The sequence below is a fragment of the Taudactylus pleione genome, unplaced genomic scaffold (genome assembly GCF_031769625.1).
Source record: "Taudactylus pleione unplaced genomic scaffold, aTauple2 ptg000205l, whole genome shotgun sequence".
Taxonomy (NCBI): domain Eukaryota; kingdom Metazoa; phylum Chordata; class Amphibia; order Anura; family Myobatrachidae; genus Taudactylus; species Taudactylus pleione.
In genome coordinates this window covers 5,648,131-5,657,028 of record NW_028284607.1, presented here as the reverse complement: position 1 = coordinate 5,657,028, position 8,898 = coordinate 5,648,131, and the positions used below count along the sequence as shown (strand labels likewise).

At 41.6% G+C, this 8,898-nt stretch overlaps 1 protein-coding gene across 1 annotated transcript in view; it reads left to right on the top strand.

Moving 5' to 3' along the window:
* Positions 1-494: 494 nt before the first annotated feature.
* The window catches only part of SPECC1L (sperm antigen with calponin homology and coiled-coil domains 1 like), a 76,488-nt gene continuing 68,084 nt past the window's right edge, over positions 495-8,898 (top strand). The window contains exon 1 of the mRNA XM_088477873.1: positions 495-675. The gene's annotated coding sequence lies outside the window, so the exon portion shown is untranslated. The remainder of the gene's footprint in view (positions 676-8,898) is intronic.

Sequence of the window (8,898 nt, the reverse complement as noted above, 5' to 3'; positions counted from 1 at the left end):
AATAGGTATTGAGGGTATCCCTGTCCAACATAGAACAGGAGCTCGGGGAACCAGGGGTACATTGCACTGTGGAGAACGATCTCTTCCTAATTTACTTCAGATGGCCATATGTTTATTGCAATAGTTTTGCGCTGTCTTTTTTTACATTACATTATAATGTAACTGTGCACTAAGTGAAAGAGGAGATCACCGCAGGTTGTGTTTTTTTAATAAATAGTAAGAACCTTGTATTCCTACTAAAAAGCAGGAGAAAGGGTTTATTATTTCATTCGTCTATCAAGCACCAATATATATTTTTCTCACCATTGTAGCGCAGTTTTTTTTTCCTTCCTTTCTTTATAGAAAGGGTCTTTATTCCTCTTATAAATAGAGCCCACACATTTTGTAAGGCAAACAATAGCGACATTCAGCAACCGACAGAGGCCCGGCGCTCTGTAACATCAGTCACAGTGAGGGTAGTGTCTACTACGTACGTACCCGGCCCGTTACTTAGAGCCTGCGCAATGGATCTCTTCTTACGGAGTTACAGTGAGCGTGGCGAGGACGCGGCCGCCGGTGCGCATGCGTAGTGGTGCGTTCGCCGGAGCCGGGAGCTCCGGAAACGGAAATGATCCCGGGAGCTCCAAGACCGAGAATCTCGAGAGCTCTTCAGAGATGAGAGACGTGATACGCAACGTGTGTATATACTGTGCATGCTCATGCTCACAGCTGTGTGTGTGTGCCAGCTACTTCTATGCATGTTACCGATAGTCGCCTCTGCTGTCACTACGTGGTCTTGATGTGTGCACGCCTACGTTTGTGATTCGAATTAGATTGTAATAATGTTGGGTTATATTATATATAGAATTTAATGTTGTAAACTACGTTCGTATATTCTATAGAGGTATACAGATCACTTTGGTGACATAATTCTGTGTACGAGTTACACAGGTCGTGGTTTGGACCTTTCTGTATTGTGGAATGGGAGATGCCTCAACCTTTTCCTTTCTGATTATTGTGAATCTTTCATTGGCCTCTTCTGTGTGTGATTGTCAGCATGAAAGCTGATATTTCCTTTCCATATACAGTTCACACTGAGTGAAACAATAATCGTGCACAAACGTGCCCATTTCAAATGCAAAATACTTCTAGTTGACTGTTTCCCCTTTTCCCTATGTTTTTATTATTGTTCAGTTGTTTTACCAAAGTATGTGACTTTTAAGTTTTAACGAAAGTAATCAAGTTGTGCTTGCTGGCCAATCCGCTGCGTTGACAACTTTTTCCCTGGCAGTGTTTATTATTTTTCAATCTTCCAGGCTCTTAAGGCGGGTATACATGATACGATGTGTACCCGCCGATGCAACCTATGATCCCAGGGCTGACATATCGGACGGTCCCTACACACAGGGTGATTCGGTGCCCGACTGCCCGATATGCTGGTCAGCGCTGCATGGGATCATCAGCCGCATCGCCTGATCTTTCTGCATGTACAAAAGATCAGACAATTCGGTCGAAGACACCACGGGAGCGTGCAATGCACAATATAGTGCATACACCCGGAACAATATTGCTGATTTATTGTTCCGATGCGTCGGATCGTTAGCAATAGCCTTCCATGTGGAGAAGCAGAATTTTACGCACAGACAGGATTTGGTGTCATGGATAGCATGGGTATTCCGTGAATAGGATCCCAATGGTTCTGCTAAAAGTGTGCTTTATTAGACTATATAACGGTGAAATAGCGTGTCTTCGTATGAGGGGAAAGAAATGCTGCCTGCAAAACGGCAACATCTCCCGACTGTCAGACAAAATGGCTTGGGTATTACATTTGTGACATATAGGTAACAAAAGGGTTAATCAAAACAACACCACCTGGTCTATCTAAAAAGGACTTAAATAACCCAAAATTATTTCACACACTTACTGTTAAACCCAAAGTACTACCACCTCTAAAGCTGGGTACACACTAGGACGATTGGTAAGTGCATACACACTTGCCAATCGTCGGCCCAATGCGTCGTGCTTGACGTCAAAACTAGGTTGGCATTTACAATGACCCGCCCAGTTCAGCTGTCAATCACCGACGGCCTCTGCAGCAAATTTATGGGTGGTCGGCTGACCCGTCCGCACACCTCAAGATGGACCATTATATGTTCAGGTATATTGGGCATCGGCTGTGCTGCACAGCCGGCGTGATATGTCTGTGAAGATAGACAGTAAAAAGGTCGACAATGTCTAGATAAATACCTGATGTTAGACAGTCGATAGGTTGACAAGAAAATGGTCGACACGTGTTTTTTTTTATTTATTTTTTTTAATACACTAACCCTAATCTTCACCCTAACCCTCCCCTAGGTGCCTAAACCTATCCCTACCTAATTGTGCCTAATCCTAATCTATCCGTCAGGGTAGGTGCCTGACCCTAATCTTCCCTTTTAGTACCTAACCCTCCCTCCTGGTGCCTAACCCTAAAAAGAACCCCCCCAAAAAACGTGTTGACCATTTGTACATGTTGTCCTTCTCATATGTCGAACTTTTGTCCCTGTCGACCTATTGACTGTCTAACTTCTGGTGTCTATCTAGACATTGACAATCTTTTTTCTGTCTATCTATAGTCCTGATGCCATTCACAGACATATCGCTTGTACACACCCACAATTTATCGCCTGTTAAATTGAACGGCTTATTTGTCGGCCAGTGTGTACCCAGCATTAGTGTTAGTTCAACAGCACAGATGGTGTAATGGTTAGCATTACTGCCTCACAGCAGAGGTCACGGGTTCGATTCACACTACGGCCCTAACTGTGCGGAGTTTGTATATTCTCCCTGTTATTGCATGGATTCCTCCAGGTACTCCAGTTTCCTCCAAAAATATAATGGTGGGTTAATTGTCTCCCAACAAAAAAATAACCCTAGCGTGTGTGCATGTGATAGGGAATATAGATTGTAAGCTCCACTGGGGCAGGGACTGATGTGAATGGCCAAATATTCGCTGTAAAGCGCTGCGGAATATGTGTGTGCTATATATAACCATCACATATATATATATATATATATATATATATATATATATATGTGATGGTTCCTGGAAGGCGCTCTGTATATAACCCTGAATTATTTCTTGCGGTGTAGGTGCTTTAAAAAGTTCCAACACTAAAATCCTTTTAGTAGAAGGAGGCAGCTGTCCTTTCCGTGTATCTGCATGGCCGTCAGACGGAATGTGATCTGGAAAGTGGGGTGGAAAGGACATGCGCCAAATAGTGTATTAAATTTAAACAAGATAGTGTAGTTGTGCTCAAATAGATATGTGCGTACCAGAAATAAATTCTTTAAAGCTTATCTGAGTGGTCTTGTCAGCCGGATGCGGTTATTGCTTTATCCGGATATCTGGTGCCACACAATGGACCTTTAATAAAAGAGGCTCATAGTAGAGCCAAATAGAAGAGAGCAGATATAGTGTAGTAAGTCTAGTACACAATGCGTGGCTAATAATTATTGTGCGTACCAGTTCAAGTCTTGCATACAGATTGAAAGATAAATTCTTTACTCGCCACTGCCAGCCTTACCTATATGAACCTTGGCTACTACCCTTGCAGATAAGCAAAACTTTTTTATCTCCTACTAACTTTGTCTATATGTATCCCTTATATATTCCCCTCTAATAAAGCCCCCTGTTTTAAATATACCACTGATGATGGGTCCTTTTTTGATTTAAAAGACCACCATCCAAAAATGTGGAAAACCTTGGGGTGAGAGGAACACAGGAGGACAGACGAGTAAAGAATTTATCTTTCTATCTGTATGCAAGACTTTAACTGGTACGCACAATAATTATTAGCCACGCATTGTGTACTAGACTTACTACACTATATCTGCTCTCTTCTATTTGGCTCTACTATGAGCCTCTTTTATTAAAGGTCCATTGTGTGGCACCAGATATCCGGATAAAACTATAACCGCATCCGGCTGACAAGACCACTCAGATAAGCTTTAAAGAATTTATTTCTGGTACGCACATATCTATTTGAGCACAACTACACTATCTTGTTTAAATTTAATACACTATTTGGCGCATGCCCTTTCCACCCCACTTTCTATATATATATATATATATATATATATATATATATATATATATATATATATATATATATATAATATTTTTTTCTGTGTGTGTGATGACCGTTTCACTCCTAGAAAGTCTTCAGTTGCATCCTGATTTATACCAAATTGCAATCACAAGTTAAACAGAATTTGTGCAAGCAAAATTACTCCAGCATAATGTAGCATTATAAAAACCAGTGCTATCTGAAGTGTAAAGTATTTAAAACCTAAAGACAGATTAAGTGTGATTTAATATGACAAAAAGTTGCAATGTTAATTGAGCAAAAACTTTACACTAATAAAAAGGCAAAACCATTTGTTATAAAAAATAAATAAATCAGAAATAAATCACAGAAACTAAGTAGTTTTTACATAACTGTCCATTTCCCAACTATTTAAATACCTTTTTTAAACTTTTTTTTCCCCTTGCTAAACACCCTTTCTCTGAGAACTCACTGAAAGAGCCAAGCGGTTATGCTAATATGTTTTACAGCTTTTTTTTATTTTTTTTTATTTTTGGTATTTTGTCCAAGAACATTTCTAGTACAAATATGTTGTAACCTTCTTCTGGAACATAGTTGATATGGCATTAATTTCCCTAAGCATGATATGGATTTCTGCTCATATGAAACATGATTGTTACATGGATTCCTGGGAGAGATGCTTCACCCCCATAGTTTCCTTATGGGGTTATGTTTATGTTATTGACACGTGTTTTAGTACTCTGAGCAGTTACAGATTTATACAGCGCTCTTCTCAAACAGGGGTTATGGAAAGTGCTGCCTTGTTCCATTAGGGACACGGTCAATATCCCAACCGCAGGGTTTCCAGCGGTCAGAATGCCGGTGCCAGAATCCTGACACCTGTCAGAATCCCGGCACCGGCATCCTGACCGCCGGAATCCCGGAGGTAAGTAGTGGGTGGAGGGTTAGGTTTAAGGTGCGGGCAGGGGGAGTTTCGGTTTAAGCACTAGCAGGCGAGGTTAGGTTTAGGCACAGGAGGGGGGAGGCTTAGGATACTGACCGACAAGTGTCTGTATCCTAATCCTTTCGGGATGTCAGCGTCGGGATTCTGGCCCTGATTCAGAGCCGGACGCTCTGACAGAGCGCTCGCTCTGAATCAGGGCCGTCCCTCTTAATTTTTAGAGCGGCCTCCTGGCTGCTCGTATAGCTGTGGGTGACCACCCACAGCTATAGCGAGCGGCCAGGAAGATGGTCGCGATGGTCAAGACCATTGCGACCATCGGGCTTGCGACGAGACCCTTGTGGTAGGGTCTCGTTGCCACAAGCCCTGGAGTGCTTTTCAGTGGGGCTGGCCCCAGACGGTAGGCGTTCCCATGGGAACGCCTCCGTCTGGGCAGCCACGCCCCCAGTACGCCCACCAAAGGGGGCGTGCTGTCACTCACCATCGACAGCACGCCCCCTTTGTAGCGAGACCCGGAGCGACGGCTTGCCCGTCGCTATCCGGGTCTCGTGCATGTGCACGACAGAGCCGCCTCCGTCGTGCGCATGCACACTGGGCCAACATCGACCCGCTTGCGAGCGTTCAGCGCTCACGAGCGGGTCTGAATCAGGCCCTCTGTTCCATTATATTTCTCATAAGGTGTGTACCAAATACACATTTTAGCCTGCCTTTACTGGCTAGGTATAGGCAATTCCTATCAGGGGTAAGGTCACCAAAAAAAATATATTTGCATAGTAATTTGAAACATTACATTTGTTTTATCAACTATGTAAATGTTATACCTTAAACTACATGTAATCTGCACTTTTGACAGTAGAGCAACTCTTTGTTGGTTCAAAACTTATTAAAATGATGTTGGGAGAGGCCTAAAGCTGGCCACACACGAGACCAACTTTCATCCAACTAGTTGATTGGTTGGAATAAAAATCTGGTAAGGAATGGGAGTAACTGATTATCAGCAATTTGCTCCTAAATGCCAGAAAACAGATGAAAATGGCCGTCAGACAAGTTTGTTAAATGTTTGATTTAAACAATTTGTTCTAACAGTTTTTGTCCATTTTCCGGCGTTTGGGAGCAAATTGCTGATTGTCATTTGCTTTCATCCCTTACCAGATTTTCATTCCAACCAATCAACTAGTTGGCTGGTTGGATCTAAGTTGGTCTAGTGTGTGGCCAGCTTTACAGCCTGTATTGTCCTCAGCGCTTACTACTGTATCAGGCCCTTTACAATTATATTTCAAAGCCTCAGTGCTAATGACACTGAGGGGGATCTGGGAATTTGCTAATGTTTGATTTAGCAAATATGGAGGTGTTGCCCGTAGCAACCAATTACGTATAAATATAAATTACTGTCAGAATAGCGTTTGTTGTAAGAGATGTGGGAGAAAAAACTGTTTTGTATTAGTATGGTGTTGCTGCTTCAAAGTTTCTGTCAATATTGCATTGGTCTATCAGCATTCCTAGTCACATTCTATAATCCCTTCTAGAAAAAAGGTACAGAAGGCTGTAATATGTATTAAGCCCATAATAATAATAATAATAATAATAATAATAATGATGATTTTAGCACTGTATGAAATACGAGAGGGAAACTGTTTTGTTTTTCTCTGTGATTCAAATTTCCTGAGATCCTCTGTTGGAAACAGTACCTTCGTTTTAGGTATCCATTTCTTTCTGATCAACACTCCTTTTCCTAAATTCGTTAGTAGATTTAGTGCATGACATGTCTTTGCTGTATCTGTAGGAGCTGGGCTCTGCTGGGATTGGTGGCGATGTCTGAACTACATGCCAGCATGGAGCCAGAGGTCTATCCGCAGACAGTTCATTGACTGAAGGGAAGACCTCGGCTAACTGTGGGTTCACATTCCCAGTTAACATCTTGTCCCAATGCATGGGAAATAGATGCTGTGCAGTGGTAATATCCATGATCGGCTTTCCATATATTGTGCTAGAAAATAGAATCCTACCCATCACTTTGGTCCCTGTCTGTCCCAAGTGACCAGTGTGTACATGGCTTAAACAGGAAATGCTGGGATTCTTGTTGTTTTAAATTATGCAGATTAAAACACAGGCTGTGAACAGTGTGATGATTATTCATTCAGACATATACAGACTGTTCTGCAGTTTACACTACCTCACTGTGCATGTAAAGGTTTACAAGAGTAATTTTCTCTGGCCTCTGTGTTAATGCCTCCCCCTTTGTTAGCACAGACGTTTGTTGACAGGAATATTCGTGTTGTGAGACTTGGGTACACAGGTAACAAATGAAAGGGAGGCCCCTCCAAGCAACATTGCAGGCTTTTAGCACTGAACACATTAAACTATATATATATTATGCTATAGACCCCTACCTGAGCCTTTTTTTATATAGTCTCATCTGTTTTTTAGCTAATCAGTACTGGTATAAAGGCATCTCTCTCTTATGACTTTGATAGGCTTTTCTATTCTTTTATTTTTTAATGACCACCTCTTCTCTGTGTAGGTTTGTGACTTGCTGGGTACAATAATCCTTCTGTTATTTATTTGCAATTCATTACTGCCAATATTTTCTAAGCTCTTTGAATTGGCTTCTGGAAAATAAACCTCCCCCTCACAATCTGATCTTGCGCACAAAATGCCCAGTTGCATGCACACATCCTATCTGCTGAATCCCCAGTGGGTACCTAGCATTCCCACATTTAGAGAAATCAGATTTTCCTCCCCCACAATGCAAAAGCCATCTTAGATTCAGAAAGATGTCCCTCTAAGAACATTATGGACACACAGCAACCTGACCACTGGGACCAGCTGGTGGCTCAATGTTTTTTTTTCTGCTTTTGCTCTTGTGTTTTGTGCAGTTGTTATATTAATGTAAAATGTAAACAAATATTTCATGTCCTTTGCAAGTTTTTGATTATTCATTTATTTTCACTTGTTTGGACGCAAAGCGAATGCTTGCAAGAATGCTGGGCAAATGTGCTAGAATTCAAAAGATTAAAAAAGGCCACTTTGCATCTTTTGGTATTTTTATCAGAATTGCGTTTTGCAATATTTGAATACAAAAAAAAAATATTTTAAGGACCCTTTGAGCTTGGGCTTACATAATTGTGGGTAAAAGCATAACTGCTTTTGGTGTGTTACGCCTTAACTTGCAATTATTTATGATCAAGTAACACATCATTGATGGAAAGTAAATGAAAGATTCCTCTTGGCCAATGCACTGTTTTAGTAAACATGGTTACATTTCAATGGGTGGTTGAGATACTATTATATTTAAGTTCAAACTTTTTCATGTTCTTGATGAAAAAAAGAATCCTTTTTTTTCTTTTTAAATAAATTATCTTGAGAATTTTATCCTGAAATGGCCATATTAGAGCAGGTATCGTGGCGCCATGCAAACGCTTATTTTCACCAGCAGTAGACCTCTGTGGGGGGGACTCGATTGTTTTTGCCCACGGCTGCTAGTAATGGGTGCCCAATGCACCAAATCAGTTGTTGCTCCGATCGGGTGCGAGTGCACAGATTTTTGTTTGCACCCTCCTGATGTGGCAAGCAGAAATCCCACAAAAATGTTGTTTTTTTGGGCGCTCTAATGAGTACTTTGCGCTGGTTTAGCAGCTTTACCTGTCTAAACTCGGTGCTTTTAATCGTGACCTGCACGAAAAGGCATGTGTGCCCAAAACAATTGCATATTGGCCCCCGATCTCACGTCACTTTAGACGGGAGTTGGGCGCAAAAAAAATTGTATTCCCCCCTTTGTCCAGTAATAGGGTGCTTAGTATGGTAATTGTAATGCATTCATTGAGGACTATGGACCTCATTCAGAGCCGTACGCTCTGAGCAGAGCGCACGCTCTGAATGAGGGCCGGGCTC